Below are 24,888 nucleotides of genomic sequence, written 5' to 3'. Positions count from 1 at the left end.
CTATTGATGGGCAGGGCTGCTGGCTGGGTTCTCTGAGGGCCACCACAAAGCATGGCTCTACAGTGGGCCATGCAGCCCCCTGGTGCTCTGGTTATACTTCCTGGTGATGAGACGGAGGACTATTATACTCAGCAGTAGGTGGGGCCATGAGCCCACTTCCTTGTCTGGCTGGTACAGCAGAACAGGTTTCAAAGCTGGCATAACTCACTGACCAAGGACCCAAATCAGATATAACTGTACACCAAGTTCCCTGGCCAGATGAGGTCACCAGCTGGGCTCTGCAGATGGTAAGAGCTGCTGGCTGACCTCTCTGCTCAAATGCCATTATAAGTGGGGTTGTAGGATGGGCTACACAGCTTCCCAGGTGCTCTGGTTAGGTTTCCTGGTCAGGTGGGGCTGGAAGCTACAGTGGTAATTGGGGCTACAAATTTGCAGAACAGGCCCAAAGGCTGGCACAGCTCATTGTTTGGGGACCAAAATCAGGCAGAACTACATACTGAGTACCCTGGCCTGATGGGGTCATTAGCTTGTCTCTGCAGATCGACAAAACCACTGGCTGGGATCTCAGGCACCACTGCAAGGAGGAGCTCAGCCTGCCCAGATCCAAGCACTGGCGGCTGTAAGCCCTGCCCCTCTTTTCTGTCCCAATCTGATCTCCAGGGCTTAAGTTCCACAGATTCCTCTGCAATCCCCATGGGATGAGACCCTAGTGAACCTCCCAGGAAGTGACCCACAATGCTGGGGGACCTAGATGTCCACCTCGGACTCTCTTTCTCCCAGTGGAGAAACCATAGGTCCTGGGGGCCCTCTTGGGGCAGTGGTCTGGCAGCCTTGTGGACAGGTGGCAGTCAGAGTGTAGCTGTTCCTCTTACCCTTCTGATGTTGTCCTTCTTGGTCTCTATAGTCCAGAGGGGTGCTTCAACCTCACCCCTGTGTTTGGGGATTTTCAGAGTGGTGTCCTATCTACGGATGGTTGGTCTTCTGGTGAGGGGGACTGGAGTCGAGAACAACCTCTGCCACCATCTTGATGACATCACTGTTGAGGGGGAATGTTTCTAACTACAATAAGATTGTAATCTTAGTTTGAAGACTGCCTTTTTCTGTCCACTTAGATGTGTTTCTCTATCAATTTCCCTGTTGCTGGGTACCTAATTCATATTTTTAATCCTTTTTTAAAAGATTTTATTTATTTATTTGAGAGAGAGCGAGCACGAGGTGCTGGGAGGGCAGAGGCAGAGGGAGAAGCAGGCTCCCACTGTGCAGGGAGCCCAACGCAGGGCTCAGTCCCAGGACCCCGGGATCACGACCTGAGCGGAGTGCAGATGCTTAACCGACTGAGCCACCCAGGTGCCCCTTTAATCCTTTTATTTATTTCTGAGAAGCAGAGATTTTTTTTAGGCATTTACACTCCTTGCTACCTTAGAACCTGTGATTGCATAGTGAGCCCAGCCATGTAGAGCTACCTAGAACTTGAACTATCAGTTAAAACCAACACGATGGTATCTTCTCCAGGGTATTTGGTCAGTCTGAGAATTAGAAAACATCAACCATGTTAAATGTTTTTAAATGTGTGTATTTGCTTTTTAAGAGGTGTGTACACATCTGCCTTTAGGGCACTTTCTCAATATACACAGTTGAAGTGAGAAGTGAGATGAAAAGAAGAGGAGACTTTGGAATAACACAGAGGGTAGTAAGGGAGGAGTAGGTGAGCGGGTGAAAGGCTGGGTAAACAATGGGACAATGGTTCTTCAGTTCTGGAGGTGGAAGCTTTTCATTCAGATGGATCAGTGCCTCTCTTGAGCCACAAGCTAAGAAGGAGTCAGGAGAAGAGGCAAACAAAACAAAATCCATACATATTTAGAACAGCTACCTGACTTCCCACACTGCTAAGATACACAACATTTGCCTTGTGAGTTTCTAAAATTGATCAGCTCTTCCCTTGCGATGCCTATGTGCCAGGCATAGAGGTGGCCTCTGGCTCTGCCCTCCAGACCTGGGATCTAATTTAGAAAGATCCGCAGGGTGACAGGAGGAGCAGTCCAGTGATGTTGGAGGGATGGTGAGTGACACCAGGGCCCAGATGGCAGAGTACCACCAGTGGTGGTCTGTTATCCTGCATGATCAGAGGACTTTGATGGCTTCATTGTGGGCATCTGTCAGACCTGAAAACATAGAAGGAATGTGCAGCAGGGACTCTCGCTCATGCCATAAGCCCTGGAAAGGGTATTCACTTGTCTAAAGTACAGAAAGTGGCCTTTCTGAGAGGTAAAGGACACTATGAAAGATCACACAGCCTCTGCAGGGCAGGGCTTTCAATGATTAGATGCCCCACACAAGGCTGGTTTGGGATCAAGTATGAGCAGCAGAGAATATGAGAAAGAACCTTCAGGGTTATGGCAAGATGTGATTTCCCGCTCTTCGTCATGCATCCAAGGCCCTCTATAGACTCGTTTCACCCTCAGCAGCTTCATTTTTCTTTTTCTTTTTTTTTTTCCTGACACAAATTCTTTACTCTAGCCAAGCAGAAATACTTTCACTCCATGGAGCATGACATAGGTCTTCCTTCAACAGTTCTATTTTGTATGTCAGTCCTGCGTCCAGAATGCTACTCCTCCCACCCCGCCCGCCCACCCCTGCCATTCCTCTTCTTTCATTTAATAAATCTGAGGCACCCAAAGTACGTCAGTGCTGGGGCTTCAGTGGTGAAATGCGTCTCCTCAACAGCCCTGGTCCACAAGTCCCATGGAGAAGATAGTGATGTGGCGAGGGGCAGGCGACACGATGCTGCAGGGACAGCACAGCAGGGACAGGGGACTAGCTGCGGTGGACCAGGAGCTTGGGGATGGCCTAACACAGGAAGTAATGCCCCACGTGCGTCTAGAAAACAGAATTTAAGTTTGTGAGGTGGACAAGGGAGAATATAAACACAAGCCAGAAGGAAGAGCGTGTGCAAGGATATGAAGGTGTGAGGAAGTCTGTCTCCTGCTTCCCATCCTGTTGGATAGCCACACGCTTTGGAAGTGCTCCAGGAAGAAAATCACGCCCCCCACCCCTCTCGATGTCCGACACACACCTTGCTCAGCGGGTTCCAGCCTGTATCAATCTGTCACTTTGTAAATATGCTAAATTTTTTTTCATACATGTTTGCTCTTCATTCCCAAGTCAGTTGAGGGTATTTTCTATTTTTGTTTGTTGTTTGCTTGTTTTTATGCAAGACCCAGGCTCCCTAGTCCATGCATCATGACTGGACGCCGTGTTATGATGTGCTTCCTGTCAGCGTTACACTGTTATCAGGGGTACAAGTGGTCTGTTATAAGGAAGTCAGAGTATGACTCCTCGTCTCTACTTGCTTGCTTTAGCTTTTATCTTTAACATAGGGACCAGGGCCTTGCCTTAGTGGCCTTTGAATTTTCTCAATACATAACTTAAACAAAAGTGAGCCTCAGTAAATGTGGAGTGAATGAAGGACTGAGTGAACCTCTGGGATGCATGAAAGGCTTGCCAACAAGGGGGTTAGAAGGAAATGGCTTCACAAATGAGGCAACCATGTTGGGGGAAAGAAAAGAAGGGAGTAGGCACAGTCCTTAGGGTACTGTGCACATATAAGAAGAAAGACTTCACAATCTTATGTTTGGATAAGTTGGAACAACCAGGGAACTTAAACTTTTTTCTTTAAGAGGTGGGATGCAGAGGGAGAGGAAGAGAGAGAGTCCCAGGCAGGCCTCATGGCCAGAATAGAGCCCGACACAGGGCTCCATCTCAAGACCCTGAGATCATGACCTGAGCCAAAATCAAGAGTCGGGTGCTTAACTGACGGAGCCACCCAGGCGCCCCAGTCTCTCCTTTTAAATGAACTCTAGTTTTGTTTTTGTTGCTTGTTTCGTTTTTGCATTTGCTTTATCTCTTCCTGTTGCCAGTGAGACCTCAGGGTTCCATCTTGGAATTGTTTGTTCCCCATAGCTGTAGAGAATTGTGTTACATAGATATGCCTTTGGCCGAGGAACTAATGTTTCCATATTTTTTCAGAGGTATGAGTTTTTCTCTCTCCTATCCTGACCCCCTACCCAAACTTTAAGTTACTTAATGGAAGGCACCCAGCTTCCTGTTTGCTGTATCCTCCTAAAACTAGATGTGCCCCAAATATTGCTTTCAAGAGCCCATGGCTCTTTCTGCCTAAACCATCCTCCGACCGGAGACAGTGAAAAATCTCAAGCCACAAGACCAGTATGGCAAACTGAAATGCCCTACGGGGCTGAACCAGGTGAAGGAATAAGCGAAGGAGCTTGTGTACTCTGCTGCCAGGTCCAGCCCGTGGGGACCATGTGGAAATGCTGATTGGGTGTTGCCGTAGCTGTAGGTATTTTAAGAACCTGGAAATGCAGACTTTTGTGGGCAACCCCTCGATTTTTAAATATTGGCACCCGATTCAACTATTTTAGAACACCAAGGAAGCCCAATAAAACATCTGTGGGCCATATTTAATCTGCAAATTACCTGCTTTTCTTTCTTGGCTGTAGAGATGGTGGATTTATCTTAAAATATGATATGCATGCTCAGAACACCTGGTACCAGACTTCACAATCATGTTCATAGGATAGCCAGAATATGTTGCTATATTCATTATCTCAACAGAAATTCATTGAGCACCTACTGAGAACACAGAGGTTATCATTTAATATGGAGACAAGTAATATGAAGAAACAACTATGCAGTAGAGTAGTAAATGAAACAGAAACATTTACCAGCCAAGGAAAGAGTGATTGACACTATCTGGGGTATGAGGGAGGCCTTAGGAGGTGGTGACCACTAACCTGAGCTTTGATGGATGGATAGGAGTTCGTTAGGGTAACAAGGTTCCAAAAAGCAATTTGTGGACTAAACTCGTGACTAAGCTTAATATTGGAACTTATATTTATATTAACCCTACATCCTGGCTTTAATCAGAACTCTAAAATCTTAAAATTGTCTTAACCTGTTTTGGTCTTATTTGGTCTTCCCAGTCCCTTCCAACAATATCAGATTAACCCACTGAGCTCTGAAGACAAACCAACACCTGTGAGGAGCGTCATGCTAATTGAATTCTCTGTCACTATGACCTTCAACAAGGATTCTTTCTAGCTTTTTATCAGAGGAAGAATCTAGTTAAGCTGAATTAAGAAAACTGATGAAAAAAGCCATCTGTGTCTAAGGTTTGTTTTAAGGATTTTAACATTGAACAGGTTCAAAACCTGAACATAAATCAACATTATATTGAAATTGACTAAGTCATTGAAATGTAAATTCAAGAAATGTACCTTGTAGCATGCAACATTTGGGCTGTATATATTTTTTCATATTTCAAATGCATAAGGAGACCCGATGATCCTGGATTTAGTGAATTTCATGCGGTAAACGTTTATCACAGTAACCTTAAAAGGTCCCCCCAGTAAAAATTGTTATTAAGTGTTACATTTTTATGCATTTTGGATAAATGTAAGGATTTGGAAATGCAAGGGACAGAAAGTACTGAGAGAGGAATGGTGATGTTTACCTTGGGAGTTGATTATGCAGATTGGAGAATTAATTTCTTGGCACTCAAAGTGGTAGAATGTCCATCGCTATCAGTGGATGTCACACCAGGGAAATCTTATTCCTGGCACAAAAAGATTAAGTAACCCAAACTCTGACATAAAAGACCAGTGTTTCCAGGAGTGAAAAGCAATTTGGCTTTGTTCTATCACTTCTCTTGCCGCGAGGGTGCACTTGTCTGAAACCTACCCTGATATAACCGAGAGCCACTTTCTGGAACCAGGCAGCGATTCCCAGTCTGCCGCAACTATCCAGGAGACTCCAGAACAAGTCTTTAATCTATCAGGCTTCACCAAAAAATATCATTGAAGTCTTGGCTGCATGGTTCAGGGAAGGGAGGGGAGAAGAGGGTATACACCAAAAAGGCAAATAGAAGCATCTGGAAACTCTCAGCAAAGACTACCCACACCAGGCGGCACCACTGTGAGGAGAGAACTTGAGGCATGTGTGAAGCTCAGTGTAGCTTGGGGTGGTCAGACCCTAGAAACAAATGGGATTGACCTTCAGTTGTGCCTGGACCCTGGTCTGCTGCCATTGCTCAGAAATGTGCTAGGACTTGGCTCACAGTAGCTTCTCAACTGGTCAGAGAAACGGAGATAAATATTCCCAGGGCAAGGTACTCTTCTCTCCTGACGATCAATGTATAGCTTGTGTCCCTGGCTGCCCCAGAACAGTGGAGACCAGCTTCAAGGACGAAAGGACACCTACCACCCACCTACCACCACTGTTACACACATATACACACACAGGCCCCAGTCGAATTTTCCAAAACTCTGATGGAAATCTTCGCATGAGTGAGATGGTAGGGCGCCTTTGTGAGGTTGAAAAACCAGGGGAATTACCACTGCTTCTCCAGTTCATAAAGCCATCTTTATCCAGCCCAGTTGTAGCAGCCTTTCCTGCCTTTCTATCAGTTACTCTCAGCCTCGTGTCTTGAAATCAAGAACTAATATAGTGCCCGCTTTTTCTGCTTTGAGGTCACTTTATACCTTCTTAGTAGACAAAAGTCATCACACTGAATCCTTCCTATAAGCCTGGATTATTCTTGCTATTTTACGAACAGGGAAACGAAATTTCTAGAGGCTGCTCTTGCTTCTTAAACCGGGTCCTTCTGCTCCAAAGCTTCCTACCGCAAACGTCCTTGCGCTCATCTCCAACTGAACCTTCATCGCTTTCCCTGGGCCTGCACATGTAAAGGATATTGCAGTAGCTCTCAGCAAATTAGCCCATTAAAAGGCATTTAAGGGTCTGTTTGGAGTTAGCAATGTGTTGCACTTACCACAAATCAAGTTAAATACGTTTGGGCAGAGGCCTAAGAATCTGAATTATGGACAACACCATTGGGGGCATAATTCATATTTCCCCAAATAAGGACAATGAATCTAATAACCTAGTAACATGATCAAATGACTTTCCCTAGAAACATGTTTATGCCAAGGAATAATAGAGTCAGAATATTATGTCTCAACTTTCGAGAGCGTGTGATCTACCTCCCTCGCTATCTGATAGTTAGATTGATTTGTACCTGGGACAAGGTCACGTCGTCTGTTTAGATCAGACTGGAAGCCAGGTGTCCTGATTTCCAGAATTGTGCCTTTCCCACCACATAGGTGGGGTAATACATTTGAAATTTACCTAAATTAATGAGGAGGGAGAGCTTGTCCTGAGAAATGTGCTTGCGGCAAAATGGGCAGCTTTGGGAAATGGTTTAGATGGTGTAGGCTGGCTGAAATCCTCCAAGTCCAAGGAGGCATGTGGGAAAGAACCAAAGAGGTTTGGGAAGGGGGTGGGGGTGGACATACTGTGTGAACGGCAGGTGCTGAGGTCCAAGCTGGCTTGGGTTCAAGTCCCCACTCCACCACAGTTTGCTTGGGTGACCTTGGACAGATTACTGAAATTCCTAGAACCTTAACTTTGCCTTTCTATAACGCAAAGAAAGATGCCGAAAATGCCCAGCACATTGCCTGTCACATAGCTAAAGCTGAACAAAAGCTGACTTCTTTCCCTTTTCCCCTGTGAGGTTGGTAACCTGCGTCAGGGTGGCAGGGGGGAAGGGAAGGTGTAAAAAGTGATCCATTTGCTCAGCATGAATATTTCTGAGAAACTGGTCTGAGGGAATGAGGTATTAGACCCAAAATATACTGTTTTAAATTAGTTTCTCTCTACTCTTGACTTTCTGGGCTGTTTTTGGACTTGACTGGGAATTTGTAGTTCTGGGGATTCTGTGGGGTATTTAGCTCTAAGCAGATCCTTATAGGCTTTTAGCTCGGTGACTCAGAGTGAATGTTTAAGCAAGAATATGGGTATGAGATATGCTAGAAGTAGATAAGTTGGATATACCCAGAATTCAGCTATCTATCTGTTCTGGTGGTCAGTTTTGAAGGGGAAGGTAGAGGGCATATGGCTGGATCCTGGAATCATTGGAGAATCTGAGAAGGCAGGTTTTCTCCCTAGATAGAGCAAAAAAATTGCTGATAACCTCAAGATGTCCAGGGACCCTCTGAAGCCTGTCTATTAACTTCCTTAATTAAGAAATGAATCCTAAATTAAGACTGAATCCATGATGATGATGTGCACTGTAACTGTCCTTCTACCTTTTATTCATCCCCCTTGTATGGGACACTTTCTATTTTATATCCTTCTTTCTTTTGTACCTTTTTTGAAACCTTTGCCAAGTATACTAGAGCCCTGAATATTCACCTTTATAAATTCAGGGTACAAGTCCCCTTAAAAGAGAGAATTGTTTTCATTTATTTTTCCTTTTATGATTTTTTCCCCTCTTAAATAGCTAAACATTGAATGAGAGGGGATAATGGATAAAGGATTATGTCATAGGAATCATATTGCATAATGGGTATATTTCAGGGCAATTTTAATGTGAAGAAAATCAGAATTTCAAAATAGAATGTGTTGTGCATTTTTTGTTATGAGATGCACACGGATGTTTTCCAATAAGCCTTGCTCATATTTCACTGTTATATTTGGGATATATATATATATATATATATATATATATATATATATATATATATTGTTCAAGGCAAGCATTAAGATCCTTGAATTAACGTAAAAAATATTATAATAATATGAGTGCAAAATGCCATTACCATGAATGCTGCAGCAGAATTTGCTGTAAAAACAAGAAAAACTGAAATGAAGGAGATAATCTGTAAGCTGATGCCTCTGAGGCAAAATTATCTTCTCATTACAATCGTATGTCCATTGCAAAAAAGGAAAAAAAATAACTCAGCACATGAATTCCATATCAAAACAGAACGTTTGAGATGTTCATGTGTGCCCTTTGTGCAGCTAGGTGGATGGTCACAACTGATGGCTCACGAGGCTTCCAGACTGTTTATTTTAGTAGCTAAATTTTGCTGCTATTCTCTGACCAGATTGCCAAAACACTGAAGATCCCTAGGACGTATTATTATTTTCTGACGTCTCCAAAGCAACTTCCTGATATATCTTCATCCTTACCCTAATTAAGAGGAATCGTTAAAGCCATTATACCAATGACTGTGATCTGTTTCTGCAGAATATGTGCATTATCTCTCATCTACCCCCAAGAGAGTCCCTTGTTCACTTTCCCAGTCAGTTCTCCATGATCCCCAGCCCCAGGCAACCACTGATGTGCTTTCGGTCACTATAGACTCATTTTGCCTTTTCAAGAATTTAATGTAAATGGAATCATATAACATATACTTTCTTGTATCTGACTTATTTTGCTTAACATTTGTTTGATATTCATCCACATAATTGCTTGTATCAATTCTACAAAGACCTTTGAGTTTTTAATTTGTGATGAGATATGTCATGAGGACTACCTCAGAGGCACTCATGGAAAACGTTCAGTAAGTTACAAGACCAGCTTTTTGGTGGTAGATGCCTTTATTTCTCAGTGAATAGTTTAAAATGTCCCCAGGATTTGGTGCACTTGCACCATGTTGTAGAATGGGAGGATATGTGTATCGTTAGCTGGATTCTAAGGAAAATAGATTAATAAATAGAGAAGTTAGAATAAGGGATTTGGGGTTAAATACAGCCAGGTTCTACTTCAGTCTTTGCTGCTCCCTAATGTCATGACCTTGGACAAGTAACTTCATCTCTAAAGTTCCAGTATCTCCTCTACAAAAGGGAAAAAAAAAAAAAAGCAACAACTGTAACAACAACAATATTTATCTCTTGGTTGTTGTGTGTGTATGTTTTGGAGTTAAGTGAGATAGCATAGTATATTGTACATAGTAAAATGTATTAAACTGCTGAGAATAGCTATTTAATTATATTTTTTGCCACATTTTTTTCTACTTCCTTGCCTCTCAGTGCTCAGTGAACTTTCAGGGTTTAATGACTTTTCATTGGCTTTCATTCCCAAGCATTTTGAGAATTGTCTTCAACCACTTTGGACATACTTACGTAGTGTTACAATGTAAATATGACCCATTTCCTACTTTTGAAAAGTATTAATAAATTAAGTTCTTAAAATTAAATAAGAAGTTAATTAAATGACTAAAATTAGAAGTATAATTGAAAGCCAGCAGTATTTGTATGGCATGGAAATTTGCTCATTTCATACATATTCATAAAATGCTACACAAATATCATGGACTACTAAAATGGATAAAGCTGTGTATAGAAGCATATTCAATTTGTAAAAGAGACACAGTTAAGTCACAGTTATTCTTGTTATATTAGAAATGGTAATAATCATTCCAGAAGCTAATCTAGTTTTGCCAGTCCTAGGTTGTATAATTTGGACAAGTCATTTAAATTCTTTAGCTCTCAGTAGGCAAAATGAGGGATTTCACAAGGAACTGGGAATCTTTTCTGCTATAGCTTGAGGGAGGGGGGGTGGAGGGAGGAGTAGGATGAGGAGTGTGGAACTCACTGAATGCTGAGTCAGCACCAAATGATATAAGGAAGAGTTGTCCTCTGTACACTTAGGTTTGAATCCCAATTCTAAAAACACTAAATTTATTATATCAGATTAAATGTTTAGTACTGGGAAATAAAGTTTTCATCAGAAGAAACAAACTTTTAAGGACCTTTATGAAAATGTGGAAGTTACTGAGTCCACCAAAGTAGACTGATGTTAGAACACACAAAATCCAATACGTTTCTTATATCTCAGTAACAACCAAGTGGAAAATGTAATTGAGGAAAGATTCCATTCATAATATAAATAAAAAATCTGAACTACCTAATAAGGCTAATAAGATTATATGTAAGATCTAAGTGAATAAAACAAAATTTTAATTAGGAAAGGAGGGAAGAAATGAATAAATGGAAATATTATTGTATATCCATGGGATGAGAAAAGTCAATGTTATAAAAATGTTAATTCTCCTAGAGCCAATCTGAAATTAAATCCATTTCCAATAAAAATCCAACAGAATTTTTTGTGGGACTCGTCAAGCTGATTATAAAATACACCTGGGAGGTAAAAATGTTCTCAAGTAACCAAGACAGCTTTGAAAATAAAGAACTACACAGAGTGTTGTGTGGGAAAATTATCCTATGACACTTCAGGATACACTAAAAAGCTGTAATAATTAGAACAGTGTGAGTTTGAACCAAGAAGAGGTAAACTGATTGATATAAGAGAAGTCTAAAAACAAGCCTACCTTTTTAAACATTTTATTTACGGGGCACCTGGGTGGCTCAGTTGGTTAAGCAGCTGCCTTCGGCTCAGGTCATGATCCCAGGGTCCTGGGATCAAGTCCCGCGTCAGGCTCCCTGCTCAGTGGGGAGCCTGCTTCTCCCTCTCCCTCTGCCTGCCTCTCTGCCTACTTGTGCACTCTCTCTCTCTCTCTGTCAAATAAATAAATAAGATCTTTAAAAAAAAAAAATTTTATTTACTTATTTAGAACAAGTGGGGGAGGGGCAGAGGGAGAAAGAGAATCCCAAGCCAACTCAGAGCCTGAGGAGCCCAACGTGGGGCTGATCCCAGGACCCCGAGATCATGGCCCAAGCCCAAACCAAGAGTTGGGTACCCCATGCCTATTTTTACATGGGAATTTACTTTATGATAAAGGTAGCAATGGGGAATAATGAACTATGCATAAACGGTTGGTTGGACGACATTTGGCAGTCCATTTGAAAAAATAGTAAAGCCCATCTTACTATCAAGAAATATAAATTTTACATGGATTAATATCATAAATGTACAAAAAACATAAATACTGAAGAAAATACAGAAGACTATTTTTTAACCTTAGCATATTAGATACTTTCTTAAACAAGGTATAAAACCAAGACATAACAAAGGAAAGAATTATTAAATTTGATTACTTCAAAATTTTAAAATTTCTGTTGACCAAACATTAGATAAGCATAGGTAAAGATAAGTATTGGACTGGGAGGAATACGTTAATATATATAATAATAAAGGACTAAAATCTATATATAAATAACTTACGAATTAGAGTTATGAATTTGTTATGAGTTAGAAAAAAGTGGAGAAGGAAGACAAAGAGTGAAAATAGGCAGTTGACAGGAGAGGAAATACACATAGCCGAGAGAAACCTGTGAAAAGTTGCTCACCTCACTGCTAAGCAGAAATTGCAATACAACATCCCCTTTATCCCCCAATATACTAGCATAAAAAAAAATACAATCATATTAAGTGTTGTCAAAGAGTTTGCTACACACAAAACAGTGTTATTTCAGGGAATGGATGCTATAGCCCTTCTATAGTGCACGCATCCTAGTGTTTCAAAACACACATAAAAAAGATGTTTGTAAGAGTGCTATGATTTGCTACATTGAGAACAGTATTATTTCACCTGAATGGATGTGATAGCCATTTTTTAATGCATGCAAAAAGGTGTAAGAAAATGCTAGAGAGAATCATGCCTGTTGTTGAAAATCTAAACTTCATGCATTGCTAGTTGAGTACGGCAAATCTTGGGTGGCAATGTAATAGTAAAACACTATTCTTTGACTCAGCAATTCCACATATCCAATATTTACAGAAGCCCTCGTTCGTGTTCAGAGGGTGACATGTATAAGGTTGACATTGTTTTCAATAGCCAGTCAGTAGAAACAGCCTAAATGCCCATCAGAAAACTATGCTACGGGGGCACCTGGGCGGCTCAGTCAGTTAAGTGTCTGCCTTGAACTCGGGTCATGATCCCAGGGTCCTGGGATCAAACCCCATGTCTGGCTCCCTGCTCAGTGGAGAGTCTGCTTCTCCCCCTCCCTTAACCCCTCTCCACACTTGTGCACTCTCTCTCACTCATGCTCTCTCTCTTTCTCTCTCTCAAATAAATAAGATCTTTTAAAAAAAAGACTATGCTACACCCATGCTGTACAGTATTATGCAACAAATCAAGTTCATCTCCATTTACTCACCTAAAAGGACCTCTGGACTATATTAAGTGAACAAATAAAGTTGCCAAGCTATACAGATAATGTGATATCATTTATATTAAATATACACAAAAATTGTACATGTATGTATGTATATGGAAAATAGTTTGGAAAAACACATGCCATGCTGAGCACGGTGGGGGCTTTTAGAGAGAGGAATAGGACGAGGGATGGCCATGTGACTCTTCTTGTAGAGTTTGAATTCTTCACAGTGAAAATGTGTTCATATCTTACATAGTTGAAAAGCATTATTTTTTTTTAAGATTTTATTTATTTATTTGACAGACAGAGTAAGCGCACAAGCAGGGGGAGCAGCAGAAGGAGAGGGAGAAGCAGGCTCCTTGCTGAGCAGGGAGCCCAATGCAGGACTTGATCCCAGGACCCTGGGATCATGACCTGAGCCGAAGGCAGACGCTTAAGCGACTGAGCCACCCAGGGTGCCCCTGAAAAGCATTATTTAAAATGAAAGTAAATTAAGATAATATCAATGGAAGGAAAATGTGATAAATATTGAGAATAATATGTAGACCTACTATAGACACCCATGCAAGCACACACATCCATTTATAGCAATAGACTTCTGAGAATGTCTAAAAAATGTATTTCATATAGACTCTTGAAGCAAATGGCTCATATGGCAAGGGAGATTCTGTTAATCTAGATCTTAAAATGCTAAACTATTCTTAGTAAGATCTTGCAGTGGGGAGTAGTGAGGGAAGGGAAGAGCAAAGATGAGAAGGAAGGGTATAGGGGAAGTGAGAATATTCTTAAGGTCTTAAATTAAGAGGTTAGGGAAGGGCAAAGATAGAAACGTATCTCTGTGGGGAAGAATGTTGGTATCATGTTTTTTTTTTTCAAAACGTGAGGGAAATATGTGTATTATTCAGGGTCAAAGAACACTAGAACTTTTAGCAAGGGGAAAAAATGAAACTAATAGCAACTTAAAATATTGAATTGAAGAGAGATAGAACAATGTAACATAAGAGATCTAAAGCAAGATAGAACAATAAAGAGGATAAGATAGTGGTCCAAGGCCCTATCTGAGATTGTCAGATAGTGTTAGATGATAACACCCAGTGGTAAGCTGTTTACTTAAAGAAAAAAAAAGAAAGGTGATAAAGGGTAAAAATGAATGAATGAATGAGTAAAGATACCTGAATAATACAAACATAAAGAGAACAGGTATGGAAGAATCACAACAGATAGAGTGAAATTTAAGATTAAAAGCCTGAAACAGACAAAGAGAGACATTAGATAATAAAAAATTTTAAGCCATGAATAAAAATGTAGTCATGAAAGTGTATGCACCTAATACCACAGCAGCTACTCTACAAAGCAGAACCCTAAATGCCAGAAGGTAGTAAAACATATACTATCTACTGTTAGAGAAGGACTTCAGACCACAAAGACATGGATTCTTTTAGAAACAGGCAGCTTTATAGACAAATAATAGGTAGGTAAGCTATAAAGAAACAAATAATATAATCAATAGTTTTATGTAATAGATGTAGTAGCTATATACAAAAGCCTGCATCGTTTCAGTAAGGCATATCCATTATTTTCATAAGCCTACAGAACACTTGGAAAAATCAATTATACCTTAGACACAGAGAAAACCTTACTGAAAACCTTAATGAAATAAAAAGTGTGGATTTTACAGGCTGATTCTCTGATAATAAGCTAATAAAATAAAAATAAATTATAAAATGTTATCAAACATATTGTTAATTGGAAATTATAAAATATACTCCTAGACAATCCTTGGATCAAAGAGGATTGCAAATCTGGCATTACAAACTATGAAGCTGCGCAAAGAAATAGACTTCAGAACAAAATCTATGGGGAGAAATAGACCTCAGACCAAAATCTATGGGGAGTGACAAAAGCAGAATTTGTATATGGGACATAGAGAAAATGGAAATTGAAGATCTTTAAATGTTTTTAGTATTAGAAAATAATGAAAAATGATAAAGTGACTTTTTAAAAAAGATTTATTTTGAGAGAGAGAGCGGGGGAGGGGCAGAGGGAAAGGGAGAGAATCTCAAGCAGACTCCCCACTGAGCGTGGAGCCCGACATAGGTCTCGATCTCAGCTGAAACCAAGAGTTGGACACTTGACCAAATGAGCCACCCAGGCACCCCGATAATAAAGTGACTTAATCTTCATTTTAAGAAATTAAGAAAAGGTCGGGGTGCCTGGGTAGCTCAGTTGGTTAAGCGCCTGCCTTTGGCTTAGGTCATGATCTCAGGGTCCTGGGATCGGTTCCCCACTCGTGCTCTCTCTCTCTCTCTCAAATAAATAAATAAAATCTTAAAAAGAAAAAGAAATTAAGAAAAGGACAAGATAAACCTAAGGAAAATACCAAGTGGAAATAGCTGAAAATAAAAGCTGAAATTAATAAGTAGAAGATTTATATATGTGTGTATGTGTTAGTATGTATATTTCCAAATGTATTTTTAAATTACCAATAAAAGAGTTAAACTTCTCCTTTAACCAAATAAGAGGGGAGCTGAACTATATTAGAATGAGAAAAAATATAGTCACAAATACAAGAGAGAAAAAATAAAAGTTTATAATAAATAAACATCAAGTCCATAGCAACAAATTTGGAGTAACTATTGCTTAGCAAAATACAGACAAAAAAAAATGAAGTGTACAACAGAAGACACTGGAAAGATGATTAAAGATCTACCATTGAAAAAGTCCGCAGGAACAGATGGGCTTACAACTGTGCTTTATCTGACCTTTAAAAAAGCATGTAATACCAATATTACCTGAATTATTTCAGACTATATGACAGATGAAACCATTGTAAGTGTGATACAAAAATCAGGTAAAGACAGTACACATATGAAAAGTATAGAAAAATAGCATGCATGAATTTGGATGCATACACTTTTAAAGAAATTATTTGCGAACTGTCTTTAAAATGAATCAAGAAATGTCTTTAAAAATACACTATGACCAAATGAGCTAATTCCAGTAATGCCACCATGCTTCAATATCAGGAAATATGCCAACAGAATGCAGTATAAGAACTTCAACAAATTAAAGTAGGAAAACCATATGGCCAAGACAAAAGACATTGGAAATGCACTTGAAAAGCTCAATACCTGTTCCCAATAAAAATTCTAAGTAAACTGGAGAAGATGGAAACAGATTACACATAATAGATAATATGTAACAATTTTTTGAAAAGTAAATATTTTGGCAAAGAAAAAAAACACAGAAATCATTTCAATTAAAATCTGAGAATAAACAACAGCACTTGATATCACCATTTTTATACTACATTGTATTGGAGGTTCCAGTAAATTCAGTAAGATATGAAAATGAAATGGCAGGTATAAATTTTGGAAAAACAGAACTACAAGTAGCACTTTTTTTTTTTTTTTTTTTAAAGATTTTATTTATTTATTTGAGAGAGAGAGAGCACAAGAGGGGGGAGCGGGAGAGGGAGAAGCAGACTCCCTGCTGAGCAGGGAGCCCGATGCGGGACTCGATCCCGGGACTCCAGGACCATGACCTGAGCCGAAGGCAGTCACTTAACCAACTGAGCCACCCAGGCGCCCTACAAGTAGCACTTTTACTCGTTTTAAAAAGCATACTTAAAAATCATCTCCAATTTTTAAAATGTAACAAAAAATGGTAACCTTGTCCACTTGAAGGTAAATATAACACAAATTAATAGTTCATGCCTTCTTGCAATAAGCACCTAGGAGTGGAAATAGAAGATACATCCCTCTTATAGTCAGGAATAAAACTGTAATGCATTTTGGAATAAATTTAAAAGAAATATTCTGGAAAAAAAAAATGTACCAAACCCCATGATAAAGTCACCCACCAAAATATCAGAATTAGACTAAATTTTTTAAACATGGTTTTAGAAGAATAGATGCCTACAAAGAAAAAATTGAAGAAAAGCATGAAAAAGAAGAAAAGTCAGGGGAACTCGTTTCACCAGATATCAGAACATACACGAAAGGTGCTGTACTTAAAAATCAATTTGGTCTTGGTATAGGAATAGACAAATAGACCAGGGGAATAGAATACAAGGTTCAGAAATAGATCATAGTATATATGAATATATGTAATGAAGTCAGCATTTTAATTCTGTAGAAAACAGGTGAATTGTTTGAAAGATGGGGCTTATACTACTAGCTATCTATCTGGAAAAAATAGATGTAATTGGTTATCATGTGCCATATAAATAAACAAAGTCTAGATAGCTTAAAGACATAAATATAAAGGAAATTATAGATATTACAAAATAATATGGGATACCATGTGTGTAATCAAATGAAGAAAACCCAGAGGCTATAAAGGAAAAGTGAACATATTTGATTCTATAAATAATAAAAATTTTGTATAGTTAAAAAAATACCATTAACACAGGCAATAGACAAACAATAGATTCAGGGGAAAAATACTTGAGACACAAAGGATAAATATCTGTAATATACAAAGAGCTTTTACAAATTGTCAAGCAGGGAATTTCTGAGACACTAAATAATTGAGTGAATATATAGGAAAGCGGTTGATAGAAGTGGAAACCCACATGGTCAACCAACATTTCAAAAGATACTGCAATTCACCGGATACTTCATGGTAATTAAAATTTAGGTAGCAATGAGATATATTCTAATCCAATTATAGCTATAATTAAGGAGGAAAATAATACTTATTTACTGTAATGAATACCGTGGAGAGGGTACTCTCATGTATATGAATTGGTACACTTTCGGAAAGCCAGCCAGCACTATAAAATTGAAAATACATACTTCTTTTTCAGCCAGGAATCCTATTCCCAGGACTCTTTGCCATAGAAATAAGGTGTTAGCCCACAAGAGAAAAACAGTACAGAAGAGGGAACAAAAGCAGATGAAAGACTTCTATAAGTTTTTAGAAAAGTAAAGGAAGTCAAGAAATATGAGCTGAACGAATGAACTAGAGGAAGCTACAGCCTAAGTGTTGGCCCTGGGCCAAGAGCAAAGGAAAGTATCTCTCGCTGCAGAACCCTTTGCTTGGTACCACTTGGAGACCCCAGGTGCCGGAGAGAAAAGGGTTGTGTCCGTGGCTAGAGTAGCCAGACCTCCAGATTCACTTCCCTTGTCATCACTGATATGCATGCACAAAGCAATAAAGGGTTGATCCTGTGAAGAAATTGAGCAGGAAGGGTTCTGTGCTCAGAGATACCAGTATGGCCAAAGGCTAGAGAGGGTAATAAGGCTGAAAAGAAGAAGTTAAGGGAGAGTCTACATGCTGCACTGTAGAGAACCTCCACCCCCACCTGCCCTTCTTCTGTCCAGCTGCCAGAACGCCCACATGGCAGAGGTACACCGCCCTTCTCCCAGCCTGGGAGGCGGGTTGGAGGATTCATCCCAGAAGTAACTGAACAGCTTCTAATTCCTGACATTTGGGGCTGTCCCCAATGGGAAGGTCAGTTCATCATCCTCATTGAGCCCAGCCAGGAACAAACCCTTCCCAGGCACAGAGGCTTTTAACAGCTTTTAGAAATACATTCTCATATATTTATGGACAGTCAAGGATGACCAGCCATTTCAGGATAAATTCAAAAGTAAAGGAGACCAAAACAACAATTAATGGGAAAAGTGGACCCAGAGATAACAGGAATAACTCAGTGAGGAGAAGAAAACTGAAAATAAAAACATATATGAGAGAAAATACTAAATCTATCAGTAAAGAAATTGTTACTATGAAAAGAGAATAGAGGAATGTAAGAATTCTTGGACATTAAATTATGGTAACCAAAGTAAGATTCAGTGGAAGGGCGGGAAGGTTAAATATAGGTAATATATAGAAAGTTGAGAAAAAGAGATGAAATATTAGAGTCCTCAAATAAGGAAATTAAAGGAACAATGCAGGAGTAAGAACATAGGGCAATTATGGAATCCCAAGCAAGGAAAGGCACAAGCATCTAGATTGAAAAGGCCAATGAGTACCTAGCCCCGTGATTAAAGAAACACCCACATCAAATGTATCATGAAATTTTAGAAATCTTGGGGAGAAAAGAAGCTCCTTAGAGACAGGAGTCACCAAGGGATAAGGGGTAATTACAGGTCACAAAACAGGAACTACAATCTGAATGGCATCAGATTTCTCAATAGCACCACTGTTGAGCACACAGTGGAAAGATGTGTTCAACCTGTTATGACCAACCAAACATTAATCAAGCATGAGGGTAGACTAAAGACACTTTCCAGCTTACAGGGGCTCACTTCTTAGCGCTACCACAGGGTAGTAAGTGGGAAAGTGTGGGATTTGGCTAACAGAGGATTTAACACAGAAAAGCAGCAGAGAGGAGACTCAGAATGATGATGAAGGGCAGTCACACAAATATACAAAGTAAAATGTTGTGGATAAAATAAAATAAAATAAAATAACAAAATAAAATAAAATAAAATGCTGTGCAGCAGGCTTTACAACCAACTCCCCCAGACAGGGCTCTGGGGAGAGGGCTCTAGGGAAAATAGAAAGGAACTTTAAGAAAAAGGAAACTTTATATTACAGAATATAGAAAAGATTATTGATGGGCATTTTGTAGATTTACAGGAAAAATACAGGTTTTCAGAATAAAATTTGATTTTAAAAAAATTACTTTTAAGAAAATAAGGCATTTTTCTATTAGAGAGGTCACCATCTTGAAATAGTATTATGAAATAGTATGTTACAAATAGTGCACTATTTGGTTAACTGTGCAATCAATGGTCCTTTGTGTCTCAAGTATTTTTCCCCTGAATCTATTGTTTGTCTGTTGCCTGTGTTAATGGTATTTTTTTAACTATACAAAGTTTTTATTATTTATTTTATTATTTATAGAATCAAAAAGCATTTTTGAGAGGTGATACTTTGTAACATACACTGCCTTAATTTGAATCCCAGTTCTGCAACTTACTTGCTGTGTGACCTTAAGGAAGTTTCTTAATGACTCTGAACCACAGTTTTCCCATCAGTAATACTGGATAATAAGAATTAAATGACTTAACATATGTATATTTTTATTATTTTAAAACAATTATTTATCTTATAACTGGGAAGTTTGTGCTTTTTGATCTCTACCCATTTCTCCCACCCTCCACTCCTCACTTTTGGCAACTATCAATCTGTTCTTTGTTTCGATGAGTTTGTTTGCTTTGTTTTTTTTAGATTCCATACATGATTGAGATCATTCAGTATTTGTCTTTCTCTGTCTGACTTATTTCATTTAGTAGAATATCCTCAAGGTCCATGCAAGTTATTGCAAATGGCAGGATTTCCTTCTTTTTTATGGCTGAGTAATATTCCAGTGTGAGTGTGTGTGTGTGTGTGTGTGTGTGTGTGTGTGTGTGTATTTTCCTTATCCATTCCTCCGTCAGTGGACACTTAACATTGTTTCCACGTCTTGACTACTGTGAATATCAATGTTATAGTGAACATGGAAATATATGTCTATGAAAGACAATGATTTCATTTCCTTTGACTATATACCCAAAAGTGGAATTCCTGGATCGTATAGTAGTCCTGTTTTTAATTTTTTGAGGAACCTCCATACTGTTTCCCATGGTGGCTGCATCAATTTACACTTCTTCCAACAGTGCACAGGCGTTCCCTTTTCTCTGTATTCTCACCAGCACTTCTGATTTCTTGTCTTTTTGATACTAGCCATGCTAGCAAGTGTGAGGTGATATTTCATTACGGTTTTCATTTGCATTCCCCTGATGATGAGTAATGTTGAACACTTTTTCATGTGTCTGTTGGCCATCTGTATGTCATCTTTGGAAAAATATCTAGTTCATTTCTGTGCCCATTTTTAAATCAGATTGTTTCTTTACTAGTGATATATGAGTTCTCTATATATTTTGGATGTTGACCCCTTATCAGATATATGGTTTGCAAATTTGTTCTCCCATTCAGTAGGCTGGCTTTTCATTTTCTTGATGGTTTCCTTTGCTGTGTGTATATTTCTAGAATAGTGTCTGATATGCAGTAAATACTTTATAAGGCATAACTATGATGATTATTCTGAAAACTGAAACCAAATAACAGGGAAACCTGGTATAGAATACAGGCCCAAGAGGTAGAGAAGGATGGGATAAGATACTTTTAATTTTTTGCTTTAATTATAAACCATTTAGTATTATTTGACTCTTAAACTTTTATGCATTTTATGTGGATAAAATACAATTAAGTGGCATGAAATTAACTGGCAGTTACAGATTAAAAGGAAAACAATGAGAATGGGGCTATGATAAGTGTAATAAGTACTCAAGTAAAAATCGGAACAAAGAAAAATTAATCAATCCAGGAAAGGCAGGAAAATGAAAAAAAAAAAATCAACACAGACCTCCCCAACAAAGAGAGAAATTTGAACAAGCCTGATGTAGGAAAAAAGAGTAAAAATGCAAATAAATGATATTAGGAATTAGAAAATGGTGTGAACTATAGATAAGGTGAGCTTTATACCAGTAAAATTGAATGCATAATGTTCTAAAGAAGATAAAATGAAGAAAATCATCTCAAGAGAAGCTGAGAAACTACAGCTACCCAGTGACCCGGAAAGTAGCTGGGAGGGCAAAGATCTTTCCCTAAACAAAGTGGCAGATGGTTTCATAAGGGTGTCCTTACAACCCTATCTCTTTGACACAGATGATTTTTGACATTTCGGTTGGAAAGTTTCCCAGCTCATTCTAAAGGGCTGGGGTAACCCAGCTACTGACCCTGTGCAAGAAGAGCCCACATGAACACAAAGTCAAAGTCTGTAACTCATGAAACACATATGGGAAAAAAAAAAAAAAAAACCCTAAATACTTTTAAACACTGACAAATAACTTCCTTTTAAACACTGACAAATAACGAAAGGCAAAGAAAGCCTTGCCTTTTATTCCAAGTCAGTCCTTGCCTGTGAAGCCGTTGCTGTGAACGGCTGTCACCAAAACCAGGTGGGCCTGATTTCATCGCCAACCACAGGACCACTCACTCCGAGGACCCCCCCTCCCCAACCCCCAGTGCCCTGGGCTCTGTTGTCTGGGAGGTAAAAGGGGTGTGGCCTTCTCATATCCATATTTGGTGGACTGAAGTCCCCAGGGAAGTTTGAACTGTGTGGACCAGCAGGACTTAGAACATTATGTCTTTATCTGGCTTTCAGTGCTGGTTTGCTGCTATGACCAGCTAGGTTTTTTCTCTACTTCTCCCTGTGCCCATGTTCCTGAAGTGGCGCTTACAGCAATGGCCCACAATTACATTCTTGGAAAGGCATATTTATAGCGTCATAAAGACATAGGTAAAATAGGTGTGTTTCTATATCCTTGGGGGGAGAGGAATAAAGACTAAACCAACCCCCTTCCCCTTAATCAAGAAACTTTCTGTCACATGTTCCAAAAGTTACGGAATGAACTAGGAGCAAAACCAAACAAAACGGTTTGATGTTTTGCTTCCTCAAACAGCTACCATGAAACCTTTAAAGACTTTTATGTCATTTTCTCTGTTGTTCATATCAAATTCTGTGGGTCCCCTTATTTTCAAATACACATTTGACCTCTTTCCAAATGTGCAAATTTTTTTCTTTCAAATTTAAGCACTTGTAAGTAAAAAACCTACCTCTTCTGTAGATCACAAAGCACTTCTGAAAAAGGTAAGAAATGGTATGAGAGTACCATTTTGGTTATACTCAGTATTAAAGAAAGCCTTGTAATTTTGATGCACGAAGGAACTCTCCTTATTCCCTCTTGCAATGCAGTGCTTATAAAGGTCAACATATTGTTTGAAAAATCCAATGATGTATTAAAAGTTATAACGAATTATTACCAAGCAAAGCTTACTCCAGTAGTACAAAGGTCTAACTTTAATGAGTCCATTAATGTAATCATCTAATTAAAAAAATAAAGAAAAAAATTCATATGATCATCTCAATGGCTGCCAGAAATTATACTTCATTACCTAAAGAGAGAAAAAAAGTCTTAGCAAGTTTTAAGATACTTGATGATAGTTGTCTATTAGGATCCTACAGCAAGTATTATGTTTGATATTGGAAGTTGAAACCCATTTACATTAAAATCATAAAACATACAAATACACTTTTATCTATTGCTATTTAATTCTTACTAGTCAATCCAATAAGAAAAGTGAAGGAATAAGTGGCATCTGTATTAGAAAGGAAGACACATAGTTACCACTATTTCTGAATAACATTATCCATAAAATCCAGGGTATTACCAGAAAAACTTTACAAACAGAGAGAAAATTCTCTTATGTGTAATATAAAAGTACAAAAAAATCTACACCATTTTTATATACAAATGACTAATTAGAAAATTATTGCAGGAACTGGATTAATATTAACAACAAACACAAGCATAAAATACCTAGAAATAAGTCCATTTGAGAGCTCTATAAATCATATTTGAGGCAAACTGTAAAATTGTATTGGATAGTATGAGATACATAATATGCAAGAATGCAGTGTCCATGGATGGGACGACCCAACAGTGTAAAAGTAACAATATTAATTCCCCAAATTGATGGGAATTACATCAAATACAATTAGGCTATTTTACGTACTTTGGCAAGAACTAGAAGGAAATTTTAGAAAAAGAAAGTATGAAGGAGGACTTGCCTACTAAATTCCAAAACAAATTTAAAAAGCTACAACTAAAGCAGTATGGTATTAGCTCAAAAATGGAAAAACAAATGAAAGAAACAAAATGATATTTCCAGAAATAATGTCTAAGTGGAAGTTCTATTTATGATGGAGCTATTTTAAATCAATAGAGAAAAAGATAGACATTCACCAATGTATTTCCAAAAATATAAATAGTTTATAGCTCCAACTCATAACACAAGTGAAAATAAATTTCAAATGGATTAAAGTACTAAATATAAAAAAAATAGAATGGTTTTATAAATTTTTGATAGTAAGGTGTTTCTAAGCAAGACACAAAACGTAGATGCCAAAAAGGAAATAAATAATATATTTAAATGCAAAATCAAACCAACCAACCAAACAAACAAAAGCCCTATTACAAAAGACAGCATAGAGTTGAGACAAAAAACAGGAAAGACAAAAAAAATCCCCATATTAATACCCATGCTATATAAAGAGCCCCTACAAATCAATAAGGATAAATAATAGGAAAAAAAAATCAAAACCTTGGAGAAAGGAAAGGTTCAAAGCAAAGGTTCCTGTGAAAAAATTATTTTCAAAGGAAAAATATTTCCAAATATCCAATAAACGATCAAGTGCATTAGTAATCACTTAAATGAAAATAAAACAGCAATCAGAAACATTGACAAAAATTTTAAAAACTGACATTCAATATTTGGTACATGATAAATGAATATAGTTGGGTATGAATTGGTACTTTTTTATATTTGTATGGAAGGTTATTTGACTGTTTATAATAAAAATGTCAGTGTGTATGTTCTCAGTCCCAGAAATGCCTATTCTTGGTATCTCTCCTGTAGAAATGCTTGCACACATGCATGTATAGATTTGTGGAGGTGTTTATTGCAACATTATTCAGAAGAACAATGACTTGGAAACAACCAAAGTAGCCTTATACTGAGGAAGAGATTAAGTGAAGGATCTTTCTTCCATGTGATAGAACACTAGGCATTGAGAAAAATTAGTAAGATTTCTACTGACTCAAAAAGAGTTCCAAAATACCCTATCTCATAAAAAAAAAAAAGATAAAAAGTTGGAGAACAATATGCATAGTACTGTCATCAACTTATGGTTTTTTTTTAAATGTGTATTAGTATTTGTTTTAAAATGCGAGTTTTATTATTACTCAAGTATACTGAGGCCAACACATGAGACCATCACCATTGAAAAGATACTTTGTTACAGTTCCAAGAGAGAGATACTTGCCATGCTATACGGGGGCTGCCCGGGGAAGCACCAGGGTTGATGAGGAGGCAGGAGGAATGAGGGGAAAACATGGGCAAGAGCCT

The 24,888-nt window shown here is 38.4% G+C and overlaps 1 protein-coding gene across 6 annotated transcripts in view; it reads left to right on the top strand.

Annotated features, from left to right (window-relative positions):
• The window catches only part of NCKAP5 (NCK associated protein 5), a 973,576-nt gene that overhangs the window by 805,451 nt on the left and 143,237 nt on the right, over positions 1-24,888 (top strand). The window contains exon 1 of one of the 6 annotated variants that reach the window (XM_078070697.1): positions 5,034-5,189. The exons of the other annotated variants lie outside the window; for them this stretch is intronic. The gene's annotated coding sequence lies outside the window, so the exon portion shown is untranslated. Of the gene's footprint in view, positions 1-5,033; positions 5,190-24,888 lie in introns of those variants that run through there. 6 annotated transcript variants of the gene reach the window in all.

The sequence above is a fragment of the Halichoerus grypus genome, chromosome 4 (genome assembly GCF_964656455.1).
Source record: "Halichoerus grypus chromosome 4, mHalGry1.hap1.1, whole genome shotgun sequence".
Taxonomy (NCBI): domain Eukaryota; kingdom Metazoa; phylum Chordata; class Mammalia; order Carnivora; family Phocidae; genus Halichoerus; species Halichoerus grypus.
Note: the sequence above shows the minus strand (reverse complement) of the source record. Positions and strands in the feature narration are given on the sequence as shown.